This window comes from Scomber scombrus, chromosome 9 (assembly GCF_963691925.1).
Source record: "Scomber scombrus chromosome 9, fScoSco1.1, whole genome shotgun sequence".
NCBI lineage: Eukaryota > Metazoa > Chordata > Actinopteri > Scombriformes > Scombridae > Scomber > Scomber scombrus.
The window spans coordinates 23,633,169-23,657,286 of NC_084978.1; the positions used below are offsets into that span (position 1 = coordinate 23,633,169).

General features: G+C 40.8%; 2 protein-coding genes across 2 annotated transcripts in view; one reads left to right on the forward strand and one right to left on the reverse strand.

The window, feature by feature from the left end:
• Positions 1-3,306, reverse strand: part of LOC133985715 (rho guanine nucleotide exchange factor 9-like) — a 34,942-nt gene extending 31,636 nt beyond the window's left edge. Inside the window, exon 1 of the mRNA XM_062425388.1 lies at positions 3,277-3,306. The gene's annotated coding sequence lies outside the window, so the exon portion shown is untranslated. The remainder of the gene's footprint in view (positions 1-3,276) is intronic.
• The window catches only part of efnb1 (ephrin-B1), a 271,344-nt gene that overhangs the window by 156,322 nt on the left and 90,904 nt on the right, over positions 1-24,118 (forward strand). The gene's annotated exons all lie outside the window — the stretch shown is intronic.

Genomic DNA, 24,118 nt, shown 5'->3' on the forward strand with positions numbered 1-24,118 from the left:
AAAGCCCCTGGTGAAACAAACGCCACACACTCACAGTGTGCTGGACAGAGATATCACTAGCCGCCTGCTATTCATTTCTCACCAAAATAATGAAGTTGTCAGTGCAATGACTCATACACCCTGACAGATGATTTCTGAATACATGAGAAGAGTATGTGAAGTGTTTGTGTGTGTGTGTGTTGTGCGGAGGGTTTATCATTGAGACTAAGGCCTCGGTGGCAGATGAAAACATCTGCATAATGTGTAAGTAGCTAAATTAACATATGAGCACCGGTGGCCCCCCACATGTGTATGAAAGCAGTGCATAAGTAGTTGCACAGCTCTACAATGTCCTTTATCATCACTACCCTACAATTTACCCAACTAGCCACTGCCTTCTGACTCATGCGTTCATAATAAATAGATAGCATTGCATAATGTGATTATGACCAGACAGACCCAGGTTAGCCCAAACTTAATCATATACGATTTCTCTTGAAACTCTTAATCTGCATGAAGCCTTTAATAAGACACCCCCCCTTCTGACAAGTTGACAGCAGAGCTTCGGGCGCAGCATTAGTAACACACAGGAAACTGTCCTCTCATCTGCATAGGAATTAACAAAGACTCCTCCTGCTACTGTTTGTTGGAAAGGAGAGGAAAAGAGGAGAGGAAAGAAAAGGAGAGGAGGAGAGGAGATGAGAGGAGATGAGAGGAGATGAGAGGAGAGGGCAGTGACTGGGGGAGAAATCCATTTAAATGAAAGGGAGAAGAGAGGCGTCAGCATTAACAGTTAATCCACTGCAGTGAGAATGCTTTCTCTCTGCCTGCGGCCTCTGGGCTCCAGTAGTCATCCTAAAAGGCAGACTGAAACATACACTACACTGTTTCACAATCCACAGATCCAACCACGACATGAGATCTGTACACTACTAAATAAACGATGCATGACTTACCAACAAACAACACATCAACACACACTTTTCATGTTGAAGCATCATCCATCCATGTGACTGAACTACAGCTGCGTTGCTATGTTATGTCATATTGTGCGCATAAAGTATATGCTGTGTATTTACATATATATATATAAATATATGCTACCCCCATGCTGAAGATGAATAATTCCCAGCTTTTGAGCCTGCTGCACATGAACTTCCGTCACCATTCAAACACACACAAGACATTTCTAGTGCTATGTGTCCACGTACCCTACCCCAGGGGAGGGCAATGACACAAAAAGTGCACATACAAAGGGAGAATCTCTCTTCCCCTCTCTCTCTGTTTCTCTCCCACCCCTTTTTCTCTCTCTCACCCACACACTTTCTCTATTTAGCTCACACTTAAAAAGGCTGCCTAAAGATAGAAGCCAGAAGATGAACAGGAGCCAGCGAGTGTCATGGCAACAACGTGCAGTGGCTCACAAACACTATTTAGACCGGTGAGAAAAAAAGAAGTTATAATCAAAGCCTAAATGCAGTAGTATCACCTTTTCAATGAAACAGGCTCCTAAATTTCAATACTAGGACACGTGAGGACTGAAAGCCCAGGGCTCATAATTCAACAGTTGAGTAGACAGCATCTTTGTCATGAAAATGGACTGCTTATTATACTTCAAATACTGTGGTTAATCCCTACTGACTCCTTGTAAGTACTTTGAATGACAGAAAATGTGAGCCATACTCACATATCTTTATAACAATATGCACATTCATTCTTCAATGATACTTCTTACGTACTTTAAGGGGGAAACAACCTCTTTATTACCACCAGCTGATGAAAAATGACTTTATTGGAGATTAAACATGCTGTAAAACATACCCATTATTCATTTTAGTATGATCAAATAATAATGTAAATAGTGTTAAGCTCCAGCATTGCGGTTCTGTAGGTACAGATGCTGGACCGAGGCCCAGAATCGTTCACTACCCCGTCAGGATGTTTCAGAGAAACTCTGCATCTCCTTGCACTAGAATCCCCCTGAGGCCACTTGCACATCAAAGCACCGATTCTGAAATGCCTGGTTTCACATCCTGAGTAGTATTACTTCGACATTCTCTGAATCTAATTTTACACAACTGGCAAAGATGTGCTACACCTTTCACAGATTTCAGCACACCAGGTGTACAGAAACAATTTGAAGGACAGATTCACATTTAAAGACATTGCCTCATATCATATCAAGGTTTGCTTGATGTAATTGTTCCTCATTTCCCTACCAGCCGTTACAATATAATTTCTTAATACACTTAGTGATGTGATAAAATTCACACTGTGCAAAAATGCAGAGACAAATCAAGCAGGTGTCTTCCAAAGTGTCAATACAGAAACACTTCACAGGGAGAAACACAGAGAATTTAGTATTAAAAATAAAACTTTTATTTTCCTAACTTTGGAATACATTTTTGCACAGAATCAAGACTTTAAATCGTGTCCCCCATCACTTAGACTGGAAGTGCATTAGAAAGGGATCTCTTAGTGGCCAATATGAACAGGAGGAATGATTACATCAAGCAAAAACTGCACATAACGGGCACCTGACTATTGGTTTAGGACAAACTAAAAATGTTCTCCAATGTCACTACTCTTTCTGCTGGAGATCCAGTCCATTTATCTGCATGTACTTCTCGATTAAAAAATAAACATTTGAGATGTTGGCTTCTTAGTTCAGGAGGACTAAAGACCTTAAAGCAATTGTTTTCAATCTTTTGCATGTCAAGGACCCCTAAGTTGATACACACAGAGGGACCTCCATCTGAAAACACTTTGGTTGTTAGATATGATTAAAACATGAATTCTGCAGCTGTGTCAACTACAGTTAAGGAGCTAAGCGCAGATGAAGTTAAACCTGTGATCACAATAATCACACTAAACTCTTAAACACATTGAACTCATTTCTATAGTGAATGAAACAGTGAAAATAAACTATTCCCCATTTTTGTGGGAACCCCCTGGAACTCCCTCAAGAAACCATGGGCTTGGAATACTGGATGATATTAATGCACATGGTCACCATCTTCACGGATCAATTCCTTCATTATCTGATGAAACATTGACCGGTGCCTTGTCATCTCCATATTACTAGTATCAGTGACAAATTATCAGTCATACTCAAACTCCATTATACATTTTATTATGTGTCAGTGTGACATGTATGTGTATGTGGAACTTTATAAATCAGGACTTATAGTGTTTTATAAATCAATCTAAGGGCCTTGAAAACCAAAAAGGGAGCAAAAGCAATGATCAGTATTTATACGTGTATGTGTGTGTTTATGAGAGGTGTGTTTGACTCACAATGTTGACCTGCAGTGGTTCTGAGCCAGGTCTCAGCAGCCTCCTCCTCCTGCAGCTACCGGAGTCTCCAGACCGCAGACGGACGGATGATGATGACTGACCCATGTCTGCTGGACAGGCACGTGCAGACAGACAGCCAAACAGATGATCGATTTAAACAAACAAACACAAGTCAACTGTCTACATATTAATGCCAAATACAAATATGCAATGGTACCTGACTGAGGCAGGAGCAGCGCCAAGGCAGTGAGAGTGCTGGGGGGAAGAGGCAGGGAGCGGCACCGCTGTAGAGATACCCTCAATGGGGGCTCTAATGGTGACACACCCGGCGGGCGAGACAAGGCCTAGAGGGTACTGAGTAGTTAGGGCACCTCCTATATTCCACAAACAGTTACTTTGATGCACACACTCACATACACACACACACACTCACACACACACACACACACACAAAGTTCAATGCACACACTCCCCTGCCCTTCACGTTAAAACAAAAACAAAAAAAATCTTCCTCACTGCCTTGTCCCCTTTTTGCTGTGAATTAAAGTATTTCACATCCAGCAAGTCTATTCTGGTGCACTGGTCGGTGTGCATGCCCTGCAGCAAACCATGAGAGACTATACATCATGCCAACCAGGCGGTCTCTCAGGTTAAAATGAACTGACTGTGAGTTAGGGCAATGAGAGGTAGAGCTTATGGGAGCGATGAGGCAGAAAATTGGCCACAGAGAAAAACTGAGAGTGAGAGAGAAAAGAGAAGCCTAAAAGAGAGAGGGAAAGAAAGAGAGACAGGAAAAAGAAAAAGAAGTGTAGAGTGAAGGAGGGTGGGGGGCAGCATTCAGAAATAGAGGCCTCTATAAATGGGGCAGAGCATGCATGCATTGTTGCAGCAAACAGTGAGTGGTGTATAAATACTGGGTTAGTACTGGGCTGCCCTTCAAAGTCAGTAGTGTGTTTGATTCATTATAGGCTTGGGCTATATTTATCAGTGAGGTGGTGAAGACTATTACTGAGACCCGGCCCATCTATTCTTATTATTTCACCTGGATGAGATATATTTATGAGAACATACCTACTTTTGTTTAACTGTGTGCGTGGGTATATTTATGGGACTGCTTACTTGACATTTTTATGTCAGTGTTTGCATGTTTACTTTCAATGAATTTATGCATGAATGCCTGTGTTTGTTATTTGACATCTTACTCTGTGGTGCAGCTCCGTGGACTGCGTCTCCCTAGTAACACTGGTCTCTATGACAGAGAGAGGCCTGGAACGAGCACCCATCCTTCTCTGCCCCGGAGAGAACTGCATGGTGGGAGCAGGCCTGCGTCTCCGCCGGCACAGCGAGCCGACCTCACTGTAATGGCTGTAGAGTTCTCGGTCTGTGATGGGCCTCCACTGCTCCAGTACAGCTGAAGCCGGCCGAGGACGAGTGCGCTTTGCCCTGTGAGGCACAGAGGTCCTCTCTGTGCTAGAGTGGGGCCCGGCTGGGCCCGGCTGTCTTACACTGCCGCCTGTCTGGCTGGCAATCTGCTCACACAGCTGTGATTGGCACAGATACTAAGCAGTTTGGCCAAGATAAAGGTGCAATAACACATTTCACGTGTAAGGAAGAGGAACATCTTCTCTATAGATTCACCAAAATATATCTCATGTTTCATGCTACTAGCAAGGATATTGTGTTCCTACTTGCAATTCAACAAGGGCAAACACAATAGACAGCACTGCCCTTTAATAGCAGTTAAATTTCATAAAAGAAACAAAATACCACAGACAGGTGGATTTGATTTGTAAACAATAGGAAGGAGGATTTTCATGATGACATAATTTCTCCTAAATTATCACAGCACTGCATATTAACACCCGTCCCAAAACACATATTCCCACAACCCTTGCCCTTGCATAATAGACCCTTATGAAAGTGTGCTGAGTATTGAGATGTCATATCTCATTTTGTCATTAAGAGTTGGGGCAAACATGTCCTGACTCGTTGGTGTGACTAGAAGGGAGATGACTATGCCTCCACTGGAGTGAGAAGGGAAGGGTGCCATCATAACGCGCAGACGTCACAGCGCTCTAGGGGCAAGCGCAGTAACACACTGCCAGTTGAATGGGAAATAGGGTTTCCTTGCATGTTACACAAGGCTGGCTGAGCAGGAAAGAACAAACTCCTCTAGTGGGATGTTGTCCCCTATTGTATTTACTGACTATTTCCTCCTCTCTCCAACAGATGGGGCAAAAGGACAACTGACATGATTAGGTGCCATATTCATGTCCTCACTGGCTGGTTTCTTGAATGTTTTTGTTTCTCTCTGACAGTTAAAGAACCACACCTAACACTTACATCATGAGGCAATAAGTAACAGTTCTGTTACCATTTACATTCCGGTTTTTTTGTTGATGATGATTTTAAGAAGCAAAAGAATGGCTGTGGTTAAAACAGTTACATAAAATGGTATTTTGAGCAATTATGCTTTAATTACATGATGCATGCCTATGGCAATGTTAATGATATGGAAAAAGCCTGCAATGGAATGTGGTTATGGCATAAATGTGACACCTTCTAAATGAAAACAGTGTTCTCATAAATGAAACAAAACAGTACTTTAGCATCACAAATTATTGACTTCTTTATGAAATGCATTTATTAAAATTCAGTGGCTGGTAATGAGCACATCTTTGTTTGTATATAGAGTCACATACCTTAAATATTTCCTCTGTGGAATCTGATGCTGGCACACTATTGGTTGTGCTCTCTTTATCACCTTGTTGTGATTGGATATTCACTTCCTGTATCTGGTGGGAGTCAGGTGGAGCATCCCTGGAATCCTGCTCATTTCCTGTCTGTTCCTCTACCTTTTCCTCTTTACAGAGACAGTTTAATGGATTCCTTTCAACCTCCTCTTCTTTTTGATTGTCTGTATTTAGACCTGACTCTGGGATATGATTCTCTACTATGGCTGTGGATCTGTGGTTTGTCTCTCTGTCTATATGTTTGTCTGTACCCTCACAACTCTGAACGCCATTGACAGCTCGAGGCCCTGGGCATGCCCTGAAGGCTTTCAGGACAACGTTAGGGGATCTCCCGCCTGTCACAGGTGCTGGAGCTTCACTGTCAAAGTTACTGGAGTGTGAGGATTTTGTGGTCATGGGTGACGATGGGATAGGCTGCGATTTTGGAAGTCCATCACTGTGGAGTGTCAGAGACACGCTGTGAATGTTGTCCGCTGTGTGCTGTGGGGTCTGTGGGGAGCTCATTGGAGTCCTCTCTCCCTCTGGAGGAGAGAAGGAGCGTGATGTTGTCCGCCATTTTCTAGCTGTCACTGCTACATTGTTGAAAAACTTGAACAGACCACCAAAGTGCCCCTTGGTGTCAGTTGAGTGTTTTGGGGGCGGTGGCTGGAAGTCTCTAACATTCTCAAAGTCGACAGAGCCATAGTCTGAGTCCATAGTCTTGTCAAAAGAGTGAAGCTCAGAGTCAAAGCTCCTCTCTGAGTAGACAGGATTGGCTTTCCCCAGAAGAGAGATCCTCCTCAGGTAACTCCACACATCTTTGTGTCTCCTTCCTGCACCCTGGTGGGTCCTGGGGCTACCCTTTATGCTGAGCTCGTCACAGCCTGCAGCTGTTTTGTTGCAGTTGGTTGAATTGTTGTGGCTTCTTTTAGTATAGGAAACTCTTTCAGATGGTTTACAACCATTCTGAGTGGTGGTCTCTCCTGTTACAGCAGGCTGATGGCCATCTATAGGAACAGTGAGGTCAAGGTCTTCAAACGAGCAATCAAACTCTGCTGTGTAGCCAGCATATGAATGCCTCTTGCCACGGTGTCTAAGTGGGCCAAGTGTGCCCCTGCTGGACTGCTGTGGAGTGCCAATGTCTCTGCAGAAAGAGTCCTCATCCACCAAGGAGCTGCTGAACTTGGCAGTGGTCAATTTCCCTGTCTTCCCTCTAAACAAAGCAGGGGATTTAAGCTTCTTGAAGGAGCGAACTTTGTCAGCAAATGAGAGTTTAGGGATGGAAGCCTCCCCCGGCAAGATCATGGAGTGGGGTCTCCGCTCCAGCTCCGCTCCAGCTCTTTTTCGGTTCAAGATCTTCCAGATGCCCCCTGTGGCACGGGGCCTCCGGTTGACCTCCTGCCTTTCCTTGACAGGGGTCTGAGAAGAGGCAGCCTGAATCTCTCCCTGCCCCTCTGCAGTCCATGGCCCAGTCTCCTGAATATAAACACTGCTGGTCTCATTCTCCACATCCAGAGAAACATTAAACACTCGGTTGACAAACCCATTAGGGTTGTTGCTCTCAGGGGCAGGGTTGTCTGTCTGTTCCATCCTCTCTCATTCTACAGTGTCAGCTATCAGCTCCAATGGCCATCATGTTTCTGGCCTCTCTCTCACACAAACACCTGGAGAAACAAAACCAAATTTTTCTTAAAAAAGAGTTTGACATTAAACTAACTGCCGTGTCATTTTATGTCACGTCTATTCTGCCTTAATTTGCTCAGAATGTCTTGAGATGCACGCCATTAATATAAGATATACTTTAGAGGTCTCATTCTGTGATTCTCAGACAAGAGTTTGAACTATGATTCAACAGTCACAAATACCCACCGCCTTCCTCCCCAGTCCCCCCATATTTGGTCCAAATTATCCAAAGCAATTATTTGAGACACAATCCCCCCCGTCCACCATTTAAACCAGGAGGCAGTGTTGTCATGGAAACGCTCACTAAAGAGATGTCTGGTTATTTCAGGCCTGCTCGGCTGTGACATCATCATAGGCTCAGATAAGCTCCTTTTGAGGAGGAAGACGGTGGCAAGTGCCACACTACTACATGTTAATTACCCCCATTTCATAATCCCTTTAATGTATGGAAGCATCTTGTGTAATTGAGGCCTCCAGCATACGTTTATGTTGTTACATGAGATCCTCACCGTAGATGTGTTTCAATTAAGCTGGCCTTTTCCCCACAATGTCACAATTTAATTTATAGGCTTTTTACTGATAAGCTTTTAGAAGAAGACTATTTTAAGAATGTACTCAATCATAGAGATATACACCGTATAAATAAATACCAGATTATTATACTCGCCTACACTCATATTAGCATGTAGTTATTAAGAAAGATTTCAATAAAAAGGTCTCTTTCTGTGACTATTAACGCAGTTACTCTGATAATATGATTTTATTCAACTTTAAAACGCGAGTGGAGTGACACTATGATACCACAATTGGTGTATACTCTTTAAACACACATAAAAAGCAACGTTTTCTTGCTTTGGTCTGATGAAACACACACCTAAACTTGCTAGCTGCTGTGACAGTGAAGTCTGGATCGGTGACAGATGTGTGTCGGCTGGGCGTCTAACTTATGAAGTAAAATATGGCGTCAATAAAATTGACCTGAACGGTTAAGAAATGTGACTTATTCGGTTTCATGAAATTCGTTTGTGAAATGAAAACTTAGTTTAGCGTTAACGCTTCTTCAAAATGACAATGTTAGACGAATGAACTGAGCGTATTAAACTTTAAACTCCAACAACGTCAGAAAGTCGCCTATTTAGTTATTATACCCGCGAAAGATGAACTGTCGCTCTCAACGATGTTCACTTACCTCCTGAAAACTTCCACCGTTTAAAAGGGCATCGCCGTTGTCGTCCTCCGACTCAAAAGAAACACCGGTAACACTTATCCACTGGAGTTTTAGCGGCTTAACTTATGTCAATGAGTAAGGCTGAAGTTATGGTGCGGACAGCGACTCCTCTGTAGATCACATGTGTTTGGGTTTTTGTGCCTCTAAACTTCGTCAGCGATCATCAAACTGAGAGAGAAACTCCCGACAGACCGGTGAACTCTTGCCCTGTAAGCTCCTGCAGACGCCGACACTCTGATTTGTGATAAAGCTCTCACGCAGACGGAGCAACACACAGACACGCGCACGCGCATACACATACACGCAAACACACACACACACACACACACACGCAAGTTCATTTAATTGTTGTGTTGCTTAAAAATATTTATAGGTAAGTTATGATATTATACAGTATAAAGGTTTTATTATACAGTATTTGGTTTACTCTGCTGTTTGATCTATTTGTTCCTTCTATGTATTAAAATCCTAGTCTATTTCTCATAGCCTATATTGTATATGTTCTCTACCTAGATATTTTCTCTTTTTTGGCTGGATTTATCAGAAAGCACTTATGATTTGTAAAAGAACATCAGTGAAAACAAGTGATTGACTGAACTCAGGTCTCACTCGCTGATCCTCCTTTGGGATTTTGCGTTGAATGTGAAAATCCTTCTATTGAAATGACACAATGGGGAGAGGGAGCTCAGAGGGGGGAAACTGAAGGAATTCACAAAAAACTAAACAGCTCCAGAGCTCCATAGCCGTGAAAGAGGAGATGGTGGAAGAAGGGGCCTAAATTTAAACATTTCCTCTTTGTCCTGTTTTGGGCCCATTGTCATCGCATGGCGTTCTCCCTTCTGCACAGGAAGGAGTGGATCTGACATCAACGCTCTCAGGCTGACAATGCCAGGAAGTCTGTCTGACTGTATGTAAATATCTGTATGTGTCCATGCTTCCCTTGCTGCCTGTGGAGTTGCGCTCTGCTCCCTTGGCCCTCTCCCTGGATCAGCTTTAAGCATTTGAGGGTGTAGTAGTAGTAGCAACATGGTGATTTACATGCTACACTTCCCCCAGACTGTAACTCATCCACAACTGCCACTATGAATTATAGCAACCTCATCTTCAAATGACCCCTCTTCTGATGGAGCATCTTTAGCAGATGGCTTAATATGTAGACTTAACACGCTTGTTTTTTATTCATATGAATACAATAGACTATATTTGTCTATTTCTGATTCTTATGTTTTGTCATTTCATATGTGCGCTGTCCTTTTTCCTCATGATTTTGCATTAAATTACTGTTTGTGACTCTCCTTCACTTCCCTTCCCTCCCTCCCTCCCCTTACTCACTCACTTCCTCACAACCCCAAGCAGTCTTCCTGCTGTCCCCTCCCATCACAAAAGACATCCTGGCCCAAACAGGCCAAATATTTGAGCTCAGATCTAGAATATATACACACACATAAAAACTGAGCTGTTCTCTCTAATACTTTAGAAAATAAATTCATTCCAGCAGCATTTTGTACAAGCGACAGAAAGTAGGGGATGAAGAGAGAAAGGTAGTGATGAATGGAGAGAGACAGATTAGATTTATGGACACTATACCAGCTGGGCCTGTGGCTGAAATGATAAGTTATGTTGACGTCTGGTGAGCCGTGTATATTACTTTGTTGCCTGTTTACCGTGAGTGTTGAACGCTCCGAACAGAGCTCTTTGAAATGATGTCATTGGCTTCTCGTTTTCAGAACAATCGACCTCTTCCTCCTCTTCCTATGACACAGTCCCTACTGGTGGGTTTGGTGGAGATTACTGGAGACAAACACTCGCTGAGTTTAGGCCCAGCTGTAATTATTTCGCCAGTCTTTGTCAAAACTGCTGAGTGAAAACAGGCAGCCGTGAAAAAGCCGGCCAGACAGGGAGGAGGGAGAGGGGGGCCAGATATGTTGTGATATCAAATGAAAGGCTTACTAAAGCATGGGAACTGGATTCAGGAGGTGTAACTCGTGTGTGAGAACAGCCAGGAGTTCAGTTGTGTTTTGTTTTAATTGCAGGTGTTTGGGAACATTGTGGCTAAAACACTGTGTAGCTGCTGCATGTTCTTAGATTGGGAGGGTTTCTGAGTTAAAGGGCCTAGAAGGAGATGCTGATGAGATGTTGTGACCATGTATACACTGGTTTCCTAGCATGTAAATGTGCTACGACACACTCTTCCATACATAGATGAACATTTTTAGCCCCCTTTGGGTATAAAATGTGCCCAGGTAGTAGTTGCCTCCATTGGTAGAGGAGAGTTTGAATTACACTGACATTCCTGACATTCCCTCGGCACTGACCTGCATACTTCCCTGGCCTGGCTGCACATGGCACTATCCCTTAAAAACACACACACACACACACACACACACACACACACACACACACACACACACACACACACACACACACACACACACACACACACACACACACACACACACACACACACACACACACACACACACACACACACACACACCAGTTCACAGACACTTGGCTCTTACCTGCATATCAGTTGGGGATAATCAATCCGTTTCAGGCCTCTCACATGCACTTGAGGACACACACTTACATACAATGTGTACCAACTCACATGGCCCACACATAGATAGCTGGAATGTTAAAGTGGACATGTCTGAATGTAGTTAGTGATGGGAAGGTCTTACTAAACTACTTATCTAGCAGCCATCTGAAAGACAGCAAGCGCGAGAGAGAGAGAAAGAGGGAAATCAAGACGGAGAGGGACAGGACACGGGTAGTGAAGGGAGGTGGGAGGGTGGTGGAGGGCTTTCAGCTGGGGACTTTCAGCCATTATCAGGATGAATCTGAAAACAGGAAGGCGGGTTCCAATAAACAAGACGAGCGGAAGACGACCACAGTTCTACTTCCTGTTTTAGAGCAAGGGAGGAAACAGCAGATTTTTTAGGAATTCAAATCTGAATCAACTCTCCGGAAAGAACGTCTTCTTTATAACACAAAAAGCCCTTTGTGTCAGCAGAGTTTATGAATTCATGAGTCATCTATATCATTTTTTATAATAGTATTTGCCATTTTGTTAACTTATTATAATGTGTGGTTTTGGAGTAGCAATCTCCCCTGTGTAAATTTGACTCAGAAGTCAACAGTATGATCGGGCAGTTCTGTATCTGTGGGATTGTTTATCTGCCTCTGTATCTTGCCGCACAGGCCTTGAGCTGAGCTGGACTGTGTTTGTGGGTCAGCAGCAGCAGCAGAAAGAAAGGCAGACTGGCACACAAAACAACCATTTCCGCTCATCTTTGTGCTTCCACTGCCTTTGGAGAGCAAAGATGGTGACTGGGAATACCCGTGGGGACGGGGTGACAAAGGGTGGGATCATAAGCGGCAGAGGAGGGGTGTTTGACACAGTAGAATAAAACATTGCAGTTCGTCCTGTGTCTTCTCAACACATTGTGTCAGTATCGCTGAGCAGAGCGATGGGCGGAGATCTAAAGGCGAGATAGTACACAATTAGTGGTGTGATTGATAGTAAACTGGCATTCCTCTTACTGATTTGCCATTAAGAAAGTTCCTTTAGAGTTGTCCGTTTTATCTCCTTGATGAATGCTGACCTCTGACCACATCATTGTCTCTGGTCAGTGTCCTCTATGCTGGTGTAGCTGTGAAGATCAAGCTTTGGCCAGCCCCGTTTTTTAACAGAGAGAGCAATAGTCACATTATTAGGCCTATCAGTTATAGCTGGATATAATCCCTCCCTCCATCCCTCTCTATCTCTCTGTCCTCTCTAAGGCTCCCTTTACCATGTCCTAGTTAGAGGCGGAGGGATATACGTGGAAAGTGTGCAGTCCTCCAATTCCTTTCTTGCACATCCTGTCTTATCACTAAGAGGGGGAGTGAAGGAAAGAGTGAGGCAGTTTTTCTCCAAGTTTACCTTGCACTTTCATGTTTTTGAGCAAGTATGTGGACTAAATTAGTCATTTCACTTGAAGGCCAGCACTCAAATTAGATCTGGGGCTACAAAAGAGGGGAAAAAAAGAAACCGTGGATAAGAAACAATTAATGCTAATCACAGGAAATGTTTAAATAATCTTTCTTCAAAACATCCTTTGTGTAGACTTTCTCAAGTACAAGAGCCATATGCAATTCATGTACGCTCTATTGCAGCCTATGGACAACGGAGAGGCTTTGTGTGTATCAGAGTATGTGTGGACTAAATGTTCACTCCTCCCAGCCATCCAAGCAACCGTCCCTCCTTCAAACATGCACATGCACACATTTAAGATACCCAGTTTCCTCTCTGTTATGGTGATGTAACTGCATTTAGCTGCTGTTTGAATTACAGGGCAGATATACACTTGGGTGAAGAGAGACATCTAGAGGAACAAAGAGAAACTGTTCTCTGAATTTATTTACCATCAGAGTGTGAGTGGCTATTCTTTTTATGTCAAAATTGATGTACTGCATGCCATTTAAAACACATTGCATGAAGGCTTTTATGCAGCCAATCAGACAGAATCTCACTCAATTACAGCCATTTATATGTGAGTAATTTCAGTAGAGTATGAACTTCCTGGGTCATGTATTTTATGTTTAAACAACCTGCAGTTCTGCACCTCTACCACATGATGGCACTCTGGCTCTTTCCAAGAACATGCAGTACACGCATCCTGCTAGTGAAGTAGTGGATTAAAAGACAATCCTTTATTATTAAAAATCAGATTTATTGTACATTTGAGAATATTGTCTATTTCAGGAATAATATCACACAGGCAAATCCAGGTTTCAAGGGGAATCAAACTGATAAGAGAGAAACCAGAGGACTTGATCAAAAATGATGAAATGAAATTGACCAAATTTACAATGAGGATTTTAATTAACTACTATAGTTCCGAGATTCAGTTCCCTCTCTCATTAAAGTATTGGTTGGTATTAGATCCAGGTCCAATAAGAAACTGCTCCCAAACCTCATAAAGGGCTTTGATTGTCCTCCTCACAGGTCTGCACCTGAATTTAGGACCAGCATTAGTGACAGAGGTACTATAAGGCTTCAGGCTCATCTATCTGTAATGAAGGTGTAGTTACATGTACAGAAGCAGCCAGCCATTCAAGTTACCAAGAATCCTCTCCACTGGGATTCAGCCTCTAGCCGTGTGTCAATCAATGGATCATGGTCATGGTGCTGAAGCTGTGACCATAGACACTTTTTTGAGAGAATGCGCCTTGGGCTAAAAAGTAATTTGGTGTGAAAGTAAAGAATTAGACCTAGGAGATGCGGCTAGCATTAAAGTTAGATGTGATTAAAGCTACAGGATCTCAATATCGATTGGATTTCTGTTGCAAGGTACCAAGCCTCGGGATGTTCTGCAGAATAGCGGAATCACTCTATTAAATTTCATGATTTTACACTATAACATTGTAAGATGATTTAATTTGCTTTGCACATTTGCAAAGGGGCTCAGCCAGAAAAAAAGCATGATCCCACACTTTTGCCGGCCAATTCCATAGAATTGGAGGATGCCTAATTGATACAAGTTAGGTAATGGCTTGGTTTAAATTAAAAGCTACAAGTCAAGTGGAACTTTCTCATTTATTATTCAGTGAAGCACATCGTCCTTGCTTAAAGGCTTTAAGAGGCGAGATAAGAGGCTTTTTTAATCTGTATATGGGAGACATACATCTGTCTCAACTCCAATTCCAATCAGTCAAGACGAGGTGAAATCTGTGGCAGCGGTGTTTGTGTGTGTATTTATGATTCCCATATGTGTTCACTGTTTATCCATTTTACCTGTGTGCACAGTCATTTATTTATGCACACTGATTGAGAGTACAGAGTATGTGAGGGAAAGGAGGCATTCTGGTTATTAAGGGGAAAACTGCTGAAGAGGTTAGAGCCCAGCACTCCAAGCTGAAGCCACTTTCGCTTTCATGTTAGCAGCTGTCCAAACCCAAAATGGCCAATTACCATCATTTCTCTGCTGGTGGTGGTAATGCTAGTGAAAAAGTCAGAGAGAGAAACAGGAAGAGAGGGAGAAAGAGAGCGAGAGAAGGATGTTGAGGCAACCAACAGCAGATGAGGTAGAGGCAGCAGAGATAAGCAAGAAAATAAAAACCATATTTCCATAGCATGGAAATCAGACAACATCCACCATGACAGAAGGTGAATCCATAATCTGCAAAGGAAATAGATTCAATTAGATGGGTTCTTCTGGTGTGTGAATATACACAGAAATTGTTTTTATGGTAATAATGATTATAATTGCAGAGCCTCTGAGTCCTTTCACATTGATTATGCAGTGCAAATAAGCAGAGAAACACAGTGACAATCTATATATATATCTATATATATATAGATATATATATATATACATATAAAAACTAGATAAACACAGGAAATACAGAAAGAGAATGTGATATCTGCATATTGCAGTCTATAAGCATGCATGTGTTATTATTATTGAGAGGGAGATGAAGACTGAGTTTTCCCCTGAGACTCTTTCTCTGATCTGTGTCTCAGTCTGATCTTTGCCAGGAGGTAAATGCTGTTACAGCTTGAAAGATTGCATGCACATTATTTCTTAAGGGAAATATATGATACTCGCTTAGAGTAGTATGTTTTTATCACTGTTTTTTACTCGCAGTTTAAAAAGCAAATCAATCCAAGCCAATCAAAGTCATGTGTGCAATGAATGCTTAAAAAGTAAATATCACAGGATTATTTTCAACTCTTTCAATTTTGATAATCCTCCCGAGGAACATGTTGCTTTAAAGGAGACATCCATTGCAACTCGTAATTTCACAGAAACAAACATAAATGCCTTCAACCACAGACAGGGTCCAAGTGAAAGAGATGACATTTCGCAGTTAGGTTAGATGAAAGATTGCCCCATGTCTTTTCATCAGGATTGATAATGGCACACTCAGTATTACATGTGGGTGGCTGTGGTTGCTACTGAAAAGGAATATAGAGTCTGTTTTCTGACCTTTCATTCGACTGGCTAGACCCTACCAACAGATTGACATCAATATCAGACTGTCTTGTCTAAAAGAAAAAAAAGAGAAACAGCATTTTGGTGACAGAGTATGATCGGAGAGTTAAAGTGAACAGTGGCACAGGGTTTTAAAAACACCTGTTCAGGAGAGTGATGATGCTCAGGCTAGCGGGAATGTGGACCTGAATGATAATTTTCCCAAAAAAATGATAAAGAGGAGAAAAAAAAGGTGATTATCCTCCACCGTCCAGCCTGCTCAGGCCTTGTTAATTCTCTCTTTAGGTCCTTGCATGATAAGTTATCAAGCACTCCTCACATTGGGTTTATTTTCATTTGATTAATTCTAATGCGGCTTTGCCCAGTCTGTGATTATAACAATGAGGGTTGCATGTCTCACTGCCTCCATCTGTCCTACTAGAACATGTCTGGGAACACAACAACACCAGAACACCAGAATTGTTAATCTGCCTTATTTACTTCTCCCAATATGGCTGCTTTGTCACACAAATCGTTTGTCCTCCAGGATAAATATTTCCCCAGTGCCGGTGCACACTCAATGTTGATTTATCCTCAGCCTATTAAACTGGCCAATCTGCATATGGCGTGTTTGTGTGTTTTGTCAGGATGCATCCACTGTGACAATATATACTATAATTATCATCTAAGTGTGACAGCAGAGCTGGAGTCCATTCATTGGTCTACAGAGACCTGTGTATATGTGCATGTGTGCGTGTGTGTGAGAACTGAGTGCTGTGTATTGAAGATGTCTCGACTGACAAAGGGCTGATTTAATAGGAAGACAATTTAATGTTTTCTGATTTCATTGTAATGAACGAGATCTCGACTCATTTTGCTTTCCTCAGAGGGAGAGGAATAAGGCGGGAGTCGGGAGTCAGAGGGAAAGAGAGAGCGAATAAGAAAGAGATGAAGATCTGATTCGCCGTCTAGCTATTTATGTTGCTGAAACAAAGAGAATTTGGATCAGGCCATTTAACTTAATGCTCTCTATTCTTTGCTAACGGTCTGAAGATAATTAGTATTACTAATCAAAACACTTGTGTCTCCTCTCCCCTGGTGTGTCATCTTCCCCCAGGGCTATTGTAAACTCTCTATTGCTATGAAGGGCACTCAATTGTTCCTTTTATGCTTCCATTGGATATACATGAGAACAATCTAATATATTTTCCATCTGCACTGTTTATTGTTGCTGCCTTAATGTCTTCAGTTTGTTGTTTTTGTATGAGTCACCAAAGATCACATACAATACTATTAAATCGCCACACTATATTCCTGATTTATATTCAAATATATCAACAAATCCTAATTGGACCGTGGAAAACTAGAAAGAAAGAAATAGCTAAATCTATAGATTTTAAGAAACTAGTTGTAATTGGCATGAGTCAGCTCAGTGCTGAAACAATACGTTCATTAATTAGTTGAATAATTTTTTTGCAAAATATTGGTGATCATTAGTCTTAAATGTCAAAATAGTGAAATGCCCTTGTCAAACATCTTGTTTTGTCCAAGTTATTACGATGAAAGGTAAAAAGCAAGAAATCCTCACATTTGAGAAGCTGAAATCAGAAAATGGTGAACATTTTTTTGTAAATAAAACAATTGAGATATTATCATCATTTATGGCTATTGATTTTACTTTGATTGACTTATCAATTGATTGAGTAATTGTTTAAGTGCTGTTTTTAAATGGGCTGATCAGACAAAATACATAATGTGATAACATCACTTTGGGCTCTAAGGGCTTTGTAATAGTTTTTAACATTTTAATAAATGTAAATATTAATAAAAATCCATTTATTTTTGTAAATGTGTTTTAAATATTGAGTTTATTTTCTCCACTTATTCCTATTTAGGGTCATGTGGGCTGGGGTCTGTCTCACTATACACCATGAAGAAATCCAGAACACACAGGCCACCTTTTCTTCATGGGTCTAATCACAATTTAACTCTTTGACAACTTCAAAACCATCTGATGGAAAACTTTAATATATGAGACTAAGTGTTCAAGTTCACTGCTTGAATCAGAACAGGATGTTCTTGCTGAGACATCATTGGCAACCAAGGATAAAAGAAACCATAAAAAAGACATAAGTAGCACAAATAGAAAAGCAGAGCAATATTAGAACATCTGAATTATATTCCCAAACATGATGAATTACCAAGTAACTACTAAGGGCATGAACAGCATTTTGCAGGTTTCTCTTCCGTCTTTATCTTTTATATGATTCCCTCCCGCTGACATTTTACTCTGGATGGTGGATGTGGGCAGAGGAGCAGAATGGCTGTGAGTGACTCCATCTCAATAAACTGCAGCTTGTCACGGATTATAGATTAATTAGTTTGTCCTTACCTGAGAGCCATGAGTGGAATCCACTAGCGAAAAGAGTCTTTTAACACATCTATGATTAAATAGTGTCAAATTACTTTTTTTTTTAGAAATAAGCGTTTGGGCGAAAATGGTGGAATTTTAGCAGTCACTTTTGTTTATACACTGGGAAACTCTGATGTGGAGTATGCAGCTGGAATGTGCTTCATGAAGTTGCAGTTGCAAAGACATTTCTGTATAATGTGATGGGAATTAGGCATACCTGCTACCGGCTGTAGCAGCACTGCCAGGAACAGAGCTGTGCAAAGTTACCAAGGTTTCCTTCATTGTGGAGTCTTGCTTCAACCTCCATTACAAAGTAAAGCATTTTCACATTCACATATTGTGAATTGTCTTCACAAAAAGACTTATCCTTGTAATGTTATTATTGTGGATGTCACGTTAATTAAAGTTAAATTGTAAAAGTAAAGTAAAATGCTTTAAAGTACAGAAAAGACTGGTCAAGAAAGCTGTGTCTATTTTGACCTTACACAAATCAGAATCAGGCACAGACTGGCCATCGGGAAGTGCAGGAATTTTCCCGTTGCCTTTTGAGAGCCAGTCTTTTTTACCCCAAACCCAGCATTATATAGCCTATATGCAGGTCATCTTAGCTGCAGCAACCATAACTATAACCAAATGTGGTTGGTGCAATCCATAATATCAGGTAGCAGTTGCCATCACAACTTGGGCAGTTAGTATCTAGCACTTGTAACACACAGTTCCTAACAGTATATTAATAATTTGCTAGTAAATATTACAACTACTACATATCAGAATCAGAGGATAGTAGAGGAAGAACAGCTACTTGTAATATTTAATGATCACACAGGACAAGGAAACTGTAAACTGCTAGTGTGTATTTTTGGGAAATTAACAAAACAAATGAAATAACCACAATTCTAAATCTCAATTCTCAATATTCAGATCCAACATTAGTGAAGTGGCAAAACCAGGTTTAATATCATCACTTCATAACTCATTTTAACCCCACAGTAGTTCGCTATTCACTGCATCAGCAATAACAAAATTAACATAATACACCATGTCAATAATATGAATACTCAGTCCACTCATTTAAACCAGTGATGGTTATGACTCACAGGCACAGGAATGCGTTTGTAGAAGGAAAAAAAAGGAAATGTCTTTTCCAAGTCGAGTCAAAAAAAGTAAAGTCAAGGATTTGGTGTTGTGCAAGTGGTGCTAGGAGTTGAGTGTAAGAGTGGTTCTGGCCTAGTTCAGTTTATGATATTTATCCTACCGCCAGAAGAGAAGTAACGTTGGCAGGTCTTGGCTCCGGGCTCTTCAATTCAGGAATCCTCATTCCAGGGATCTAGAGGTCTCATCTGGGTTGGCTTGCCATCATCTTCAAAAATCTGACCTGCAGTTATTGACATGGCCAGAATTGTTAATTAATCAATTGCCTTTCTAATTTATAAGGAATTGTTTATTTCTTCACTTAAAATTATATACATATAATGTAAATTGTGCAATCTACATATTTTAAATAACCTTTACAGTGAATTAATGTATGGGTAAAGTGAAACAAAATGTCTATTTGATCTTAACTTGTATATCCTTTTTAAAAATTAAAGCAAAACAATATAACACCAATTTAAAACATACAGTGTGGGTTTGACACTACATTCATATGTCTTCTGTTCTATAAAAAAAAAATTAAAATAAAATATCACCTTACAAATTAAATAAAATACCTGACCATGATACCCAAACATGGACAGGAAGAGACAGAAATTGGCGGACGGAAGTGCAGAAAATACGCGCCAAAAAAAGAAAAAAAGTTTTGCTAGCTGACAATGCAAGGTGTGCAAAGTTTTATTTAAGCAGACATCAGGTGATAATGAGGACAGTGGCGAAGAGACAGAAACACCAAAGAGGAGTGAGTATGTAGCAGGTGCTTTGTCATGTTTACATGCTATGTGCTGTGAATTAGCTAAATGAACTAAATAAAGAACAACATGTTTTGTTAATATTTGTTTGTTTTGTTTGGGTTTCAATACCAGGGTCCCACTATATGTTTAACCATTTCCAAGGTTTATCTATTCATACTCAGTGCATATGCGTTTAGAGAGGTGTCAGAAAAAAAACCCAAAACCTGAGTTCCACCATAAATGGGTAGAATAAACATGTAAATTTGATACTTTGCCCTAGTCTAGACTATTCATCGGTTCTTTTTTTCATTATAACCTATGGCGTATAATAGCCAGCCCAGCAATAAAAATGATTTGTTAATCACTTACTCTACAGTAACAAACAGGTGAACATGGCTCCGAACAAGAAAGAGAGAAAGGATGAATAAGGAGAGAGCAAGAACCAGCACAGATTGAATTAGAGGTAGTGCATATTATGTGACTGTGAAGTAAATTAGAGCATAATATATCATTCATATGATCAGGTTGGACTACTTCATTCAAGTTATTTATTGTTGCATTACAAGATTAATGGAAAGTATATTGCATAATACACCACATATGTATTATAATGTATATGTATTTGCCTATTTTAAGGTTGGGTTATTCATCATGAATTTAATGAATAAAACAGTATTCGATGCTCATGTTAGACAGTCCAAATGATGTTTGTTTTATGCACTTTTGACAAACAGATGAAGCTGATTCAGACAAGGAACATTTTAAGGAAGTCTTTGCAGGGACCTCTATGGAGACAGGTATGTGTAGAGTTTACAGGTATTTTAAACATAGATATGTTTTACGCTCTTATGTGGTCTTTATGATTGAAAGCAACTAATTACTGGTCATGTGGAAAATTCAGGTGCAGAGTCAGAAAGGGAGAGGATTGATTCAAACATGTTCTGTCAGTTAAAATTTGGGCTGCTTTACAGCAAATTTCCAAACAGCTTGTTGTTGCCAGTTCACTCCTGCCCAGAATTCATTGCAAATGAATGTTCCCAGCCAGCGCAAACAGTGTGTCTGCTAGTGTACGGTCAAAGTTGATGTCAAAGCCAATGTTTCAGCTCACCTGACAAATGTACACACACTGTAACACAATATTGCAGTGATCAAACAACTGATACAGTTCTGTGCATCTGAGAAAGGTCGCGTCGTGGGTATTTCTATTGTTCAGTATTTGTTTTCTAAGCTCACCTAACCTAGGCTAACCTATAGTGTTGGGTTTTTGGTTTTTTTTTTGTACAATATCAGTTATTTGGATCATATCATGAATCTAGCTAATCTCGCTGCAATCAAATTTCTCCCCCTAGGTATAACATTTAATTTAATGCTGCATTAATCAATATTTTCTATGTTAGCAGTTAATCAAATCCATGTGTGTAATGTAATGACTCACAATCTGCTTCTGTATGGAGTTATTTTATTTTATTTTTTTATCCTTTTGCTTTGGTTTTACTATATAATATTACAGCCAACACTCTTTTTTTCTAGCTTAAAAAGAAGTTAAAAGTAGAGTAAATGTTAGATTTACATTCATCAAATGTTCCAAAAACTCCAGTTGGATGTTAATGTCGCTCTGTGTTTACTGAATGTGTATTTACTGTAGGCACTAGTCTACTCTAATGTTTGCAAGAACAGCTGTGCATCTATCAGGGTTTTTTTTATTTTTTACTTCTTATGTCCTTGGTGCCAAAAACTGATGAGTGCAGCAGCTGTAAAAAGTATTCCTTTTTATTTCAGGGTGACATTGGTTGGTAGTGGTCATGTCACTGGCAGTGGGAGTAGCTTGCAATCGACGTTAACAGCAGCAGCAGCAGCCGTTTGCTTTATGGTAATTTCACCTAAAATTGGAGACAAGTCAATGTTCTGTTCATTCCAAGTGTAGATATTGACATGGCGCCAAAGAATTAATTTACCTTGCTTGAAAACATATTATTATTCATGAGTCACCTTTTGCAGCAAAATCACTGATCATCCAAAAAGCTGTTGAGGGCTAAGCCGGGATCAAAACAGAACAAGACAGTGAGAGTGGCTGAGACTCATAGTCCCTGGAGAGAACACAACCTTGATGGGTTTCAGACACTGTCGGTGTCTGACAGGGTTGTTTGGTCTCTCTCTAGTCCCCTTATTCATGAAACTTATCTCCAAAAAAAGCCAAGATCAAACTAGCCTCAGTGCTCTCTGTGCTTGATGATAGACAATTATCACTAAATAAAATATAAAAAGCTTTTGTGAGCTGTTTATTGACAAATACATGCAGAGTGTGGGACAACTGTAGAGGCAGCATGTGTGTATTTGAAAGGCAAGAAGAAGAAAAAAATTGTTTGCTAATTTGAAACCTCATCCATATTCAGATATTAAGGTAGGGCAGCCTCACTCTTGAAGAGGTTTCAGCTTTTACTCATCTTTCACACACTTTGTACTGTGCAAGAACTACTGGGAGAGAGTTCATATGTTTTTTGCAAAAGATCCCTTTCAACATGTGCTTTTGGCAAGCCATCAGCCCCTTAGCCATCTCAGCTGTGATACGCATGTTGGAACTAGTGCAAAAAATAAGAAAATGGTCCTAAGTGTGAAAAATATCATTATTCCTTATTTAGCTAGTCTTCTAAACTCATCAACACAAGTCCTACCATGGAGGATAGGGCGGCTTCTGCAGCTGCTGTGATTATGTACAATATTCACACATTGGCTGTGTATGCATAATTCAGCTGCACGTGTTTGTGCGTGTACATTTGTATGTGCATGTGTGGGTGGGTGTCCCTCTGAGACAGGATTAAACGTAGATAGAGTTTTCAGAGTACAACCAATCTCTCAGAAAGAAAGGGGGTCTCTGGGCTCTAAGTGCTGAGCCCTGCTTGTCTTCCTCTGCATTTCCCTCCTATTCCTTTCAGCACCATGCTTAAAGACAGTGGGGCCTTGGGATGGAGCCTGGATGCCATACTGTAGTATCCAGGATGTGATTCCCATTGAAAATCAGCTCAAATCCTGCTTCTCTATAAGTAGCGATCTACCTTCTGGGTAGATAGATAAATAGATAGATACATGTACTTAGCTCTCTTCCTTAATCACAAGCTCTGTGGGTGTCAAGCTTTAAAAACAGTAAAGAAAACTTCAAGCTTTGTGTCGAGCATGTGAATGATGAACAGAGAAAGGAGCTGAAAATGTCCCTGTCATCTTCGAGGCCAGAAAACAACACTGAATACCTGTGATGTTTCTGTTTTTCATCACCCAGTGTCCGTGGGAGAGTGAAGGAACAGTTGTTTTTTTGTTTTTTTTCTTCCTCTCTCTCTGTTGCACGCAGAGCAAAAATGCAGAGACAAGCAGACATTACCTTGCAAAGTCAAGACCCAACATTTGCCATGTGTATTGACATATCGATTTTCCTTGGCAGCTATTGGCAGAAGGAGTAAGGAGGATGGGGCCATGTGTGCGGGTCCACGTCAGCTCGGTGAGATCCAGGCAGCATTATGCACACCAAGAGAATGAGGCTTAGCATATATTGAGTGTTTATGCTGCAGAATAGAAAGTGTGGAGCACCTTTGCTTAAACTCACTGACTGTTAAATTGGGCTTAACTAAAAATCCCTCTTACACAAACAGAAAGTGATCTGGGGCTTTTTTTTTTTTTTTTGCATAAAATCAATTTCACGTGGGCACTTTTTCAAAATCGGTTATGTTTTTGTATCGATGGATCTCTTCGCTTTACATAGGGATATGCAGATAAATGTGTTTATGGAGGAGATTGAGAGACAGGGAGAGAGAGAGGGGTATGAACGAAAGATGAGGGATAATGTGTTGAAAGAGGTGATCTGGAGGAGAATGAAGGATATCCATTGTTTGTCTTCTTAAGGGCAGGGCACACATGGGGGACAGAGCTGGAGTGTATGTGGATTAGAG